Raw genomic sequence first — 15,018 nt, forward strand, 5'->3', positions numbered from 1 at the left:
ATTTTGTTTTGGGATTTCTTCCCTTGGTCAGCTGTTCCCTAAGTTTATACAGAATAAAGTGACTGTTCCCATTGCAGGAACAGAAGCCTTGGTCAGTTGACTCTTTTCTAACAGCAGCACTCCAGAGTACAAACTAGGATCCCAATGGGTCTTGCCATGAAAACAAAAGCACCAGGATTAAGAAAATTCAAACACCGTTGCTTTCTTTGAGAAAGCCAAGTTGACAAAAGCTCACAGTGCCTTCTGCAGACTGGTAGCTGCCAAACATCAGTTTTTTAATCCTTGTACCTTTCAGTCCTCCCTTCCTGCCTGGATAATATGGAAACAATTCAAGCAGAATCTGCAACAATGAAGATGAAATGAAAAAGCAGCAGTTATCATACAGAATCAACACAACTGTTGTCTCTGTCTGGTACCTTTGTTACTCCTCAACTCCCATGAAGGAGTTTCTTTTTCCAACTCCTCCATTTTTCTCTCCCTAGATATCTCCCTCATACTGATGCAACTGTAGAAAACAATATGCTTTATCTTCCTTAATAAACTACAAGAGATCCTCGTTCTGCAGTACTGTTCAATTTGCCACTGTAGGAAGAACTGGATGCTTAAGATAGAGACTCATTTTTACCACGAGCCCAGAAGTTAAACAAATTCCAAAAGTAATTAAGCTGAAATTTAATTAAGGTCTTACTCTTAAACAAACTTTGTTACCTACACAACTGTAACCTTTTCACCAGAAGCACTAGGATTTCCACACCATACATTAATAACTCATCCACCAAGTATATGTCAAAATAAAGGGTGTGAATAGATGAGTCAGGAACTACAACATTAAGGAATGCCAGAGAAATTCTTACATCCATTCCCTTGTGCACATGAATCATGAGGCAGCCTTTGTTTACTCCACTCTATACTATTTTTCCTCACTGTCTCTTTCAGAGCAGAAAGGAGAACATGCATTCCATGAGGAACTCTTCAATATTTTACTTTCCTCACCCTGAACAATGTGTGTCCTTGTGCTTTATCCAAGAGCTGCTCTGATGACAGGATTATTGAGTCACTCACAAGATTTTCTATGGCACTCACCACCCTGGCATCTGAACACTTCACAAACATCAATCAATTCAACATTTACAGCACCTAGGTGAGACATGGGGTTATTGCCCACATTTAGAATCACAGCATGCTTTGGGCTGGAAGGGACCATCAGTCCAACCCCCCTGCTATGGGACATCATTTTACTGATGACAAGCAAAGGCCAGACAGAGAGAGAAAAAAGGCAACAAAAAAAGTGTCTGGATTTCCAGAGAAACAGATATTAGCTGATATGGCTGAAGCACTGATTCCAGCTGCTGCAGTGACCATGCAGCATTCTGCAAGTCACCAACAGCTTACAACTGCAACTCAAGGCACCAGATCTGAGCAAGGGGAGTTCTAGCTGAGCCAGGTAAAGGTCAGACCTCTCTGGATAATCAAAAAAACCCATATTTTACAGGAGTTTGGCTTGCTTAGCAAGCAAAAACAGGAGAAGAAAATGATTTGATCTTTGGCTGGCACAAGAACAGTGACATAAACAAGCCAAGTCTTGAGGTTATGATGGAAATCATAAGGTATCTAAATTAGCCAAGAAAGCCAACAAAATGCTGGGCAGCATGAACAAGGGCATCACCAGCAGAGATGGAGAAATCACTGTCCCACTCTGCTCAGCACTTGTCAGAACACCTGGAATACTGGGTGCAGTCTGGGATCATGCTGTACAGAATATTATGTGGACAGGCTGGTGAGAGAAGAGCACAAAGATGACTGGGAGGCTTGTATGGGGAAATGGCTGAGAAAACTGGGTTTGGTGAGCCTTGAGAAAAGAAGGCTAAGGGGAGACCTTATTACCATGTTCCAGGATTTGAAGGGTGCCCACAGAGAGGATTGAAACTCCCTTTTTGCAAGGAGTCACATGGAAAACACAAGGGGTAGTGGGTACAAGTTACTGCTGGGGAGATTTTAATTAAACACAAGAGGAAAAATTTTCATAGAACAATCTCACTGGACTAATCTCCCCAGGGAAGTGTTGGATTCCACAACATTGGCACTGTTATGATTTGATAGGGCAGAATGCTGTGCCATCTTGTCTGGACCATGCTTTTAGCACAAAATATGGGACAAGATGGGCCTTGAGGTCCCTTCCAACCTGGAATTCTATAATAAATACTGGGCTCTTACAGGAACTGAGGAAGGGCAATGGCTGAGCAAGAATCCAGTGCTCACAGCTATGCCCAAGGAAAGGCAATCTTTCCTGGGAAACTCCCTTCTTTTTTTCTCTCAAGATTAAGCAATAAAAACCCAAAGTCTGAAAACACAATATGTCAGGTGGCCTTAATGTTTTTTGGTTATGACTAAGTCTTTAATTTGGTTTTTTGATCACCACCTTGAAGATGATGACAAATGGCCCAAGTGGGAAGTATGTAAGCAAACTCCCAGATATGTAAGTGGAAACTTACATATCTGTTCAATTTCAAAGCACCCACATTTGAGATGGTGACATGGGCAGAGCCAATTTATGTTCAATTAACTTGCATGATGCTAGAGTCACTGAGACTACAGTCCAGGGAAAAGGAGCAGGATTTGGCATTAAAATTCCATTATAATAACAGGAAAGTATGCAAGAGCCTGAATAACTGGTGGACATTTCATAAACAACATAAAGTGTATTTTTAACCTTTCTGTGACTGTTCCTCCTCTGTGCCCAACCCTTGCCAGCTACAGCAACAACACAGCACATAGAGTCTCTTTTTATGTGCTTCACTGCACTTCATGTGATGGGACCCCAATCTCAGTTCAGATCTCTAACCAGTAAAGTAGTTAAAGCTAATAAAACTTCCAGGATTTCAAAGCAGAAAGTATATTAAGGTCTAAAGAAGAAATTGTTACTTAATTTACTAATTAATTAACTTAAATTACAGCACATGATCATAAGAAAAGCATATGCTCTTATATTCTTTTAAAGTCAATTTATGGCCTCCTTCCCAAAAGGATGGGAAATTCTAAACTGTTTTCTTTTAGAGACATCCACTTAATGAATCCACAGTGCAGGTTATGAAGACACACAGCTAATACCAGGTAAATTTATGCTAAAGCTTTCATGTCCCTCAAACTCTCAATTCACCACCCAACACAGCAGATGCATTTTGCCCTGCCCCGAGAGAAGACTCCACAGCTGCTTTGAAGGGGAGACACAAACACAGTCTTGGAGGACACACCTGCAAGGATTAGTCTTCTTTAAAAGGTACAAGGTACAGATTGTCTGAGAAGGGATTATACAGGGACAATATGCCTGCTCTGTCCACCTCTCTGCCCCAAATTTCATTCAAATACAGCATTGTCAACTGTAACTATATCATTACAGCCTCTGAAGAGTCTAAAACAATCAAGTTCTGAAGAGTCTAAAACCACCAACCAGCAATGGTTGTCATTGGCAGTAGGAAGGATCATCTTTTCTACTTCATATTTAAGTCAGTTATTTTGTTTCATAACAACTCAATGAACTGCAGAGCTAAACTAATCCCTTCCCCTCCAAGAAATGCAAGACAACTAGGAAATATATACCCACAGTGTTGAAAAATAAATCAAATGCTTTCAAACTACACTTTGTCACTGGGGAATAAAAACAGAGGTGAAGAGAATGACCTTGTCCTTCCCTCTGTCTGGAGAACCTAGCATTAATGTAGGAAAGCATTAACTGCTTTCACCTTGGGATAGCCTGTGAAGTATCACAGAGTCAAAGAGGCAGTTCCAGGCACACTGGGATCCTATTTCCTGTGGATTCATTTATGTGAATTGCACCAGAGCTGTTGTGCAAGCTCATCTTTTCTCCAACGCAGGTAAGTCACACAAGAGAAGTGTCATTAGCAATGTCCTCCTGGAGAAGAAAGTTTTCCATGGTGTTCTCCATGGGATAAATTCCTGGCCTCCTGGGCTCAATCTGCAGCTCAAATGGTTAAACTATCAACAAAAGGTTTCCCTGTGATGATGGCACTCCTCAGACTCAAACTCTTCTTCCTCTACCTCTCCAGCTATTTTCACAACAGGCTCCTAAAAATATTGGTGGGAATTATATTAGCAGAGTTGTACCACATCCATTCTAGTGTAATTTCCCTTACTCTACCAAATTCAGCTAATATTAGCCAGCAGATTGCAGAAAATCCTGGGCATTAACATACACACATAGGCACAGTGATAAGAGAGAAACCCAAGAGCAAGTAGCAGACTGCAAATCTCAAGGAACTAACCTGAAAATAATCATACCCAGGCTTTGCATTCCATTATCATAAGAATAGACAACACTGATTTAAATACCTTGTCTCCAGTGAGGCTTAAGTCTTAATGAGACCTAAGAGATGCTCTTCTTAAGCAGGGTCTTTATAAGGACATTCTTGTCTCAGAAGAAAGGGTGAAAAAAGTTTCAGATGGATTTAGAGGATTCATTAGAAAGGATTTCACAGCCTTAACATTAGTTCAGATCAGGGTGGTTTGCAAACCTTGGCTTTCAGCTGTTCCAAGTACTGAAGATGGTAAGATTCCATGGCATGGAAAACCAAGCAGTTCACTGCCTTCTTCAAAAACAATGCCTGTAACTACAGCTAAAACAGGAAATGGGTATTTCATCAATTAATTTAAAGATAACTCTACAAAGCAGCTGGGCACAGTACTTGGAAAGCAGGGCAAATTAGCATTTTCCACATTGTCCCAGGCAAGAACCTTTTTAGCCCCCGAGTTCACAGCTAACCTGCGCACATCCACGCACAGATGCACCCTCAAGGCCCTCCCCAGGAGCCAGTCTTGAAAAATCATATGCCATGAAATTAGCTCAGTTTTGCACTCCTGAAAGCTGAAAGCAGCAGATATCTTGCAAACAAGCCCAGCTAGAGGGATGTGAATATTATAACCCACTGTTAGTAAATCCCTGCTTCATTTGGTTTTGCCTTTGGAGATCCATGCCCCATACTTTCCCAATTATGCTGGTTACATGCTTTCCACTGGTGTTGCAATAGGAATTGCAGACATCTTTTCATGGCATCTCCAACTGCTTGTTTTTACTTTTCCTCCTTTGAAGTGCCACTGATTATTTATGACCCACTCAGGGACTCAAAGACCTGCCCTCCACAGAGGCCTCTCCATGTAAACTGAAGTCTGTTCCTAGCAACAGATTATTATTACTCATGCACTGAGCCAAGCCAACATCATGAACAGAAACGGCAGATTTTTATCTTTGGTGAACCAATCCAAAGGAAGTAGAGCTCCACAATGCTGACCAACTGAAGACCCTTTCCTTTTTGGCAATTAACAAAGATCTCTGTTTATTTTAGATTCAGAAAGAAGAAGCAACATTTGGAGGTGTGAGTCTTGAGCTTTGCAAAGTGCTCAAGACACTCTGAAAGTGTCAAAGCCAGATTGTTTTTGTAAACTGTCTTTCTGTAACTTTGACAGAGCCTCCCTAAAGACAAATTGTTGGCATCCAAATCATGACCCCATGACCTAAATAATTATCACAGGAAACCCACATGAAATCGGTTTGGTTTTCACTTTTTCATATTTTCTTTTCCCATCACTTCTCATGTACTCACAGCTCTGTTAAGCCTGAGAAGTTCACACAGCACTTCAGTTTGAAGGTCCTGCTTTCTCCTCAAGACTTCACTTACAATGGTTCCACCACATTTTCACTCAGTGGTGAGGAGAAAGAAAATGTATCCTTTAAACAGACCTATCACCTTTGTGTTCAAACACTCTTTTTTTTTTTTTTTTTTCAGATCCTACTCCAAACTGAAGTTCATTCCATCCACTTTTAAAGCGTGTGCCAACATCGTTCTTCCGGGCCATCTCAGGTTGTATCACACTCCCAACTGGAATGTGATCACACAGAAAACATGCTGATTCCCCTCCCTTCAAAGACACACTTCTCAGGATGGCAAAAATCTGGCCAGCATCACTGACACATCTGCCTTGACGTCCTCTCTTGAGGTCCTGACAACTTCTCTATGTCTGGCAAAAAAATAATTATTTGTCATCATGCAATACGCAATAATGACATATTCTCTGTGCTTCCCTGGAGGAAGAAAAGTGCACCCATTAGGTTTCCATCCCTTTGAAGGTGATACAGGAAAGAGGCTATAGCCTCCTGATCCTACAAAACACCCATGAGCATTAGATGGGTATCAGCCAGTCTTTTAATAAGTGGTATTAGTGCATGTGGCACAAGAGAGACTCTGCATTGCCTGGGATGAAGTTGAAATAAGCCTGACCTTGGGTACTCCTACGCTATCAGTAGCTGGAGATGAAGGAATCCAAAAGAGAAAAGCTTGGAAAAGACTGAACAACTCTGCTCAGGTAGAATCAAGAGAGCATTAGATAGATCTGCAAGACACCAAGCCTGGAGAACATAAGATCTTGAGGGGATTCAGAGCTGGACATGAAGCTGCACCCCACTGCCAGAGAAATGATCTTGTCTCATGTGACCTGATGCTCTGGAACCAAGTGGACAAGTAAGGACTCCTCCAAAGAAGAAGAGCCACAAGACCAAGGCAGCTCTTATAAGTTTATTTATGACAAGCAGCAGCAGTACATTTTTGTTATACAGGGACTTCCCAGTGATCTATTTATAGTTTCTGAAAACCAGCCAGGAGAAGCATATGAGTATACAAAAGCCACACCATTTTTAAGGCCAGCAAATGTTGCTAGTTTGTCTTTGATTTACACATCAGTAACACTTCTTGTTACAGAAGCACAATGGATCTCCTCATTGTGTTAATCAATTTTAAAACACTCTTAGCTAAGTGTCTTTCTTGACCTTTTCTCTTTTTGGGGGGGTGGTAATATATCAGTCATCCTGGTACAATTACACAGTTTGAAAACTGCACTAACTCCATGCTGATGTTAACACACACAGAGAAATGCTTTTATTAACAGAGCTAAGCCTTGTTCACACAGTCACAAAGGTTGACCCACAGAGGAGCACGATGCAATTACTCGCCCTCGGAATAAGAGCCTATCTCACATTTATCTGTTCCCAAGTGGGAAGGCAGTGCCAAAGCACACTGACTAAAACTGCAGAAACAATTCAGTTTTCAACTGGTTTCCAAGATTTTCCATATTATTAATAAACACGAAAACTGCTCAGGACTTTAAATCACAGCTGTTAAGGTAAAAAAGGAGTGCTGAATGCCTGGAGCTCAGGAGGCTGATGCCATACACCTCCCTCCATCACCCCAGCGTCCACTGCTATGCAGGAAGCCAAACACACCATGGTGACTTTACGCCTCCATCACTGTCAAGGGCTCCAAAACACAAAGCCATGAGCACATCCCAGCCCAAAGCTACCTGTGCAATGCCCAGAAGCCTCCAATTATATCCAAAAAACCATTCATCTGCTGCTGTGAGGCCAGAATGGAAAAGCTTTTCCAGAGCAGGGGTTGGTCTTGCACTCCCCAGCCAGGCAGAGCAGCTCCAAGGCCGCTTCCCGCAGATAACAGGGCTGTGGGGAAGGATTATCACAAAAACAACACAAAACCACGGGCTGGCTCCAGGTCCGTGCTGTACCTGGGAACTGCACCCAGCGCACCAGCACCACCTCCTCCCACGGGCTGGGCTAACTGGGAACGCAGGCAGCAAGAGACAATCGCTGTCATTTCCCACAGGCAGCAAGAGGACAATCGCTGTCATTTCACTCCTCCAAGCCTCTCCCCCTTTTCCCACGACAGACAGCCCTACTGGCCGCTTGCCCCGCTAGCTGGGCTCAGGCTGTCCCACGGAGTAGCCACGCCGTGCCCGGCCTCCTGAGGGAAGGGGAAAGGGCGCAGCGCGGCCGGGCAGCGCCGCAGGGCCCGGACAGGCCTCAGACAGGCCCCTGACCTTGGGCTGGGCAGTTCCCAGCGCACAGCTCCGCTCCCACAGCCCCTCCTCGGCTTCCTGGCCCCGGTCCGGCTGTACAGTAGGGAAGGGACGGGAAGGGGGCGGGAATGGCCGGCAATCACAGAGAGTTACAGCTCTCACGCCTGATCGGGACAAACTGGACTGTACTTCCCGTGCTAACCAAGCAAGAAGCATCGCAGTAAGTTGTTACTCTTATTTACAAGTGTTTCCCTCCCTTGGATTGCAACTGAAAGTGTTTTAATACAGACTCGCAGGAACACTGGAACCACTTTACATGGTAAAGATATTTAAAATAGCAATATATAACAACTACACCTGCTTGGCATTAATGGCATGGTATTCATGAGAAACAGGCTCCTAGTAATATTCTGCCTTTGAAGGAATACAAATGTTTCCTTCCCACTGCCTTCCCAATTCCCTTTTTCCCCAAATAAAGGAAACAGTCAGATGGTTAACAAACACATTATTCTGTTGAGCGAAGCTCTCCTAAGCAATAAAAGGCCTGGAGTATCTAAATTAAATCATAACACTGATCGGAAAGACCTTCCTGAAGAGCAGTCATCTGCTCTTTTAGGAAGTTAGGAAAAGAGAAAGCCACTAGGGATAGTGGCAATCTGAGCACGGGAGTTTCCACTAGGGACTTGTTCTGACTGAGCAGAACCCCTAGAAGCAGCAGAGCAATGTTTGCACAACAGAGCCAGGAAAGGGGAGGAAAGTGAACTGCAGAGTGGATTTGGGAGCCTAAAGAGAAAGGGCATGTCTCAAGCTAAATCCATCTACTTTTTGGCAGTATTCTTGCAGGGATCACAAACTTGTTGTGACTGCTAAATATAGCAGAGAAAATGAATCTACTGCAAGTAGCTCTCTCCAGCAGTGCTCACTATTTTACACAGGCAGAAGAAAAACACAAAAGAGATTTGTCAAGCAAAAGGAAAATGAAGCTTGCCAAATTTGAAGGGCAAATTACAATTTAAATGATAGGTCCTAGCCTGGCAGCTGTGCATTCATCAGCTTCTCTCTCAAGCATGTCCAAGCAAGGATACAGAAATGCAAGCTAGTATGCTTCCCCAGCACACCTCTCCTCTGACTTGGAGGGGCTGCCTCTCCAAAGAATGAATTCTTCATGTCCCTATAATTCTCCCAGCTGAAAATTCCCTTCAAAGTGCTAGTTCAGGGTCTTGTTTGTTTGTTTTATGCCTTCTGTCCCACGTAGTTCAAGGTCTGTGGGCAGAGCAGCTTTTCTACAAGCACAGCCTGCACACTCGCATGCCTGTGCTGGTTCTGCACATACAAAAGGGGCCCCTCAACAGTGGCATCTCCCACACTGACTGTGCAGGACTTCCTCCACTAAGAAAAGCACTTTCCTTGTCCATTTAAAACAAATAAAATATCTTTGTCTTTGCTTTTAAGGAATTAGCTGCTTTAGGGGAAAGAAAAGAAACCCACAAACATACATCTCTGATTTATAGCATTGTTTCAAGCTTGTAGAGTAACTTTTGGTGTGCAGTGAAAACCTGGCCAAACACTGTTACTCCTGACAGTGCTGATGCCAGAGAAGACCAAACAGCCCAAGGGCTCATAGACAACCCAAGAGAAAGAACCTGGTGTTGCACAGTAAACTGCTAGAATAAACTCTTCTTGCTATGCAAAATAAAAAAATAAAATACAGGTGCAATTGCAAAGCCAAGTACTCCAAATTAGAAGCAGCCCAGATTAAATAATGCCTTACTTATGCATTCCACTTCTGCACACTCAGGGTGACAACAGTCTTCCCATCCAAGTCTGAACCACAGGGTGTCCAGGCTGCTTTCTTTGAGAATCAGGATTTCTTACAACGCAGACAAACCAGGAGAGATGCCCGTGAGCCGCGTGCATCTCCCTGGCTGAAAGGCACCAGCATTACTGACACCAAAGTTACTCACAGGCAAGCCCAGTCAAGCACCAGAGGCCGTGTTGCGTAAGCAGAGCTGCTGCTCCATCCTGTCCCGGGCCAAGCAGGTGAGGTAAGACATGAGCCAGCCCCAGCCCAAGCCAGCTCCAGCCCACCGAGATGTGTCTGTGTCCCTGGACAGTTTTTAGGGACACACCTCTGGCAGTCACCATCCAGAATGAAACCCCAGCAGGGAGACGGCGTGTGATCACCAACACAAGCCCTTGGAACAGGATATGCTTCAATTTCCCCACAATTCACACTCTGGCTTTCAGTACAGGGAACTCCTGGACTGGCTTCTCGCAGAATTTTTGCAAGAAGAAACATGTTCAGAGTCACCTCTGAGCTTTGCAAAGGTGATGCCTTCACTCACCTACATTATCTGTAAGGCATTCCAAGGCTACCTACAGCACCAGGATGACACAACTGCTCTGCAGGAGCACTGTTTGCTCACACTAAATTGCACAGATACCCACTTCCACCCCCTGAGGTGACCTGGACATGTAATTGGGAAGAAAATCCAGACTTTTCACTTCCCCTAAACAAAGCCAGTCCCGCTCTTGATTCCCTCTTACAATAACAAGCTCTGCTTTCTTCATCCCAGGGGTATTTCGTCATCAACATTCCACCCAGTTTTGCATAAGAAACAACAAAAAAGCTTACCAAACAACCCTAAATCTGTCAGCCTTAACTGTGAAACCACTTGTTACAGGCTGAGCAGTTGAAGAAACAGGATGACAATGCCAGGAAATACCTGGAATTGATCTTCAAAGTTTATTTTTGGAGACTGGCTTTTCTCCCAGCTCTTATTTAATAATTTGCTCTTTCCCTCCTCTCCCCAGTTGTTCTCTCTGGGGTCAAATTGCAATCTGTTTCACCTCCTGGAGTTCACCCACAGACCCCCTAAAAAGAACTTTAGGAATCAAATTCTGGCTCAGACAACACGTTCTTTCTATTTCATGGCTATCATATTCTTTCTCAGGTATCAGGAAAGATAGAATAGTCTGGTATTTGTCTAGAATCAGACATGCACAGGATCCTTTTAACACTCAGTGCCTGCCTGTGCTTCGTATCTCTGCTACACAAGCAAATTTCTTCAGCAAAGTCTCTCCCTCGACATTTAGCTCATTTAGCAAAAGAAGTCCTTCTATTGTGAACTAGTTCTCCACACAGGAGGAATTTTACCCTTAGCCTACCTGGTTTACCAGCACAGATAGGCTTTTGCTACAAGAGCTGGTGATTTCTTTTCCAGACTGCTAAGTAACACTATGATGGCAACACCTCTGAGGTGACCAGGGTCTGGCTCCCTGAGGTTTGCATTCAGATCTATCTATCTATTGCATGCTGTGGATGTGTCTGTTTAAAGAGGTTCCACACATCACCCAACCACCAGGGAACAGCCACACCTGCTGTCCTGGGCCATGACAAGACTGAACTGTTGCATATTTACGCCAAGGTTCAAGTGCTTGTGACTGAGAGCACACATACAGTCACCCTCAGCAGTCTCATGGGTGCACAATACTTCAGCATTGTGCCTGAACTACAGATTTTTGCAAGCGAAAGGGCAGGGAAAGGAGGATGAGCCTATGTAATTTTGCAGAAGGTTTCCAGCCAAATGAAGTGAGTACCTACCAGGTGCTGTCCACCACTGAGAGCCAGTGCCAGCCTCAACCCCCAGGAGTGCAGATTGCAAGGCAGCTGTGAGGAGCTCAGGCAGGGGAAGGAGCACACCCCTGGGAGCCCACAGTGTCCTCACTGCTTTCACCTCTGCCACTAACCTGATGTGTGACCTTGAAAATGCCACTCTGCAAATCCCCTTCGGCCTCTTATAGCAGATTGCCAGGTCCAGCCCGAAGCTTGTCTGAGTCCAGGGACTGACCAGGGGTGAAGGGTGAATTTAAATTAGATGTTGCTGCCTGCTCCCCAGTCTCAGGTACAGCCAAATGCCTTACACTGCACAACCAACACTGAGTCTGGTGGAAATGAGGACACTCAGAGCCCTCCTAGATGCTCTGCTGGGACATGAGACACTTTGGCCGAGATTCAGCTCTCCTGACGCTAAACAGCCACAGGAGCAGTACCTCTGTAAGTGCTCTTTGTTTGAGCTCAGCAGAAACAATGGAGAGGAACAGGCACTTTTAGGGCAGTTTGTCCAATGTATTTTTAGATGTCCAACCCAGCGTGGATGAATCATGGCTCAAAAGCGTGTGCTCTTCTCCAGTGACTATGAAAGGAGTCTGGAGAACTGTCTTTCGTGCAGATAGTTATGTTATAGAGTTTGGCAAGATGAACTGCGGACTTTTAAAGATGGGGGAAAGGAAGGAAACAAAGCAGCACCCCCTCGGGTTACCCTCCAAGTGCTCTGTGCCTCCCTTCCCCAGAAACACCTTGTAACTAGATGATACACAACCACTTTCACCCTTGGGCCTGGCTTTGCTAGAAGAATTTCATTGAGTTACTGAACTTGCATATTTCACCAAATATTCCTGCAAGCAGAGCTGCACATTGTTTACGATTCAAGAGCCTCCAAGAGGCTGCACAAGGTTCTTGTGAGTCAGCTTTTGCTCCTTTCCCTGCATCATTTAGCTGGTTATTAACAACACAAGACCACACAACACAGAGTTCTCCAATGGAAATTGAACAGAGTTTCTCAGGTGTCTCTACAACAACTTCATGGATGGATGTACAAGCTGTGAGTCACAGACCAAGGGGTACCCAGAGTATTCCTTCCCCTCTCTGCTTAAATGCTTTGCTTCACCATTAACCAACTCCTGGTCTTTTTCCTGGCAACCAATAACCCAGAAAATTCAGAAAACATAACTTTTTCCTGCAAACCACACATTTCTGCCTCCTCCCTGCACTTCCACAAAAGTAATTACAAGTGCTTTGTTTTCCATCTTAATTGCCATTTCCTTTGATAGACCTTGCAGCATAAGTCTTAAAGCTCAGATAACTAATGCCATTCTTTTCTCTTCTTCCTCATCCCTGGTCACAAACAGTATTGCTTGTACCAGCATCAGCAGCTCCTTAAAAACCTCTCCAGCCAATCTGTGCAGTTGCATTGTGCAGGGAGTTATCAGCAGGCTGCAGGAAGGTTAGAAAGCAAACATGCCTCCCTACGAGACCAAAGTTATGCCTGGAGTCAATGCCCCATCCCATTTCCCCTCCTGTGGGGAGATAACAGACTGTTCTACACCAGCTCTTTCCCTCACACAGCTTTCTGCTATGCACACAAGCTGGGCTAACCAGTAGTTTTAGCCTCACTCCCTCTTCTGTCCCGGTCCTGATCTCTCTGCATCTCCACAGGAGCAGATTGTTTCATCTCCCGCTGTGAGTACTGTCACTTATGTGATCTACAGAGGTTGTCTTCTTGGTACCCTCACCTACACCAGGAGTTGTGTGTGATCCATGAAGATGGCAGGAAGCTGGCCAGTATTCAGCAACAGTATTTAGACTGCAATCCTTCTGCAAAGAAAATGCTCCAAACAAGAGGGGTCTCTCCCCTCTCAGCATTATCCCTAGCCAAAATACATTCATCCTTCACAGTGACTGCTTGCTACTGGCACCCTTCATGCTCTCCAGGATACAAGTCAGTCCAGGAAGTGTAAGGCAGTCAAATTCATGTCCTATGGGATAACATAAGCTGTATTTTATGATTCATAGTCCAGCAGCTATATGTTCTACTGCAGGTATAAACTCCTGCTCCTCCTGCAGGAACTGCATGCTGGCACAAAGACAGTGGGGTGAACATTGCCTGTCCCTTAACATGAATATTCCAGTTGTACTCCCATACATTTACATTCCTGACCAATTCATCCACATCAGCTGAAGTAAAAAACTCCCTCTGACCAAAGTCAGGTCTTGATTCCTCCTCTAGAGACCAAAAATAGCAAAATCAGCTCAACCTGCTCTGCCAGTGTCTATGTGGCCACCTCTGCCTCAGTTACAGGAGTCCCCCACCCAAACCATCCAGAGATAAAATTAAAGCAAGGAAAGATTAGGTGAGAGGTGTATGAAATGTCACCTTCCCTTTAATCACAGCTTATGGATCCATCCAAAGCATTACTCATGCAGTGCTCCACACTCCACATTGTGTATAATCCCACTGCCTAATCCAACTACTTGTTCAAACAGGCACGTTGCTAGGAGTGGGTCCTTGCCATCACTGGAGCATTCCTTCAAGACCACATCCTCTCCCACATCTAGAAGTACCACAACAGCTCAAAAAAATCTGCAGGAAAGGTAGAGCAGGCGTGGTGCACACACAGCTCATCCCTTCAACAGGACACAGCCCATGGCCATCCTCTCTCACACTGCCAAATCGTGTTGGGGAAACACTTCAGTTGTGGTAAGCAACAGATAAGCATCTCTGCATCAACACAGAAAAAGCATCTCAGCTGGTAGACTTTTAAAACCGGTATTTATTGTGCCTCAGGGAAGAAAATAAATTGGCTAAATGGGCTGAAAGGCACAGCTTCACTAGGAAGAGCTTGGATTGTCTCTTTGCATCTTTCAGCACAAACCCAGCCATTGAGAGCCCGGATCTAAAACAGAACTGCAGATGCTAAGAAAACAGCGCTGCAAACAGATGTCAGGAGATGATTCATGGAGCAAGGGCATATCCCTGTACTACAGATAAACCAAAATGAATGAGACTCTTTATACCTGATCTCCCAAGCTGGCCATCTTCATACCAGCTTTGGGACTTTTTCTTTAGCTCCTTTCTATATTCAGATGTTGAGGAAATGGAGCAGAGCTGAACTCACTGTTTGTGGAATAATTACTAGAAAAGGGGTTTTACAACATGCATTATTAACTCAATAAATGGGCTAAATTGTGGTCCATTTTCTCCCAAAGCATGCAAGCAATCTTTCCCAAAACATATCACAAGGAGTAACACAAAACATACAGATAAAAACTGCAAAGAAACAAACAGTAACTGGTTGGGGTTTTTTTTCTTACTTTCTCTTTCAACATAAAACTTAAAATTAGCAGCTAGGGAGATAAAGCATTTTCAAGCTATTAGATCATTAGCCAGCAATGCACACTGCTCCTTGAATTACTTCATTGTGTCTCTGCTTAAAATCTTTGCCTGACAATTAAATAAAAAATAGCTGGCACACTACAGGACTGGTCAAGTGCTACTGACACCAACAAAATTCTGAGTTACT

At 44.2% G+C, this 15,018-nt stretch overlaps 1 protein-coding gene across 5 annotated transcripts in view; it reads right to left on the bottom strand.

Moving 5' to 3' along the window:
• Nucleotides 1-15,018, bottom strand: part of SYNE2 (spectrin repeat containing nuclear envelope protein 2) — a 176,297-nt gene that overhangs the window by 158,915 nt on the left and 2,364 nt on the right. The window lies entirely within an intron of this gene.

This window comes from Serinus canaria, chromosome 5, assembly GCF_022539315.1.
Source record: "Serinus canaria isolate serCan28SL12 chromosome 5, serCan2020, whole genome shotgun sequence".
In the NCBI taxonomy this organism is placed as follows: Eukaryota; Metazoa; Chordata; class Aves; order Passeriformes; family Fringillidae; genus Serinus; species Serinus canaria.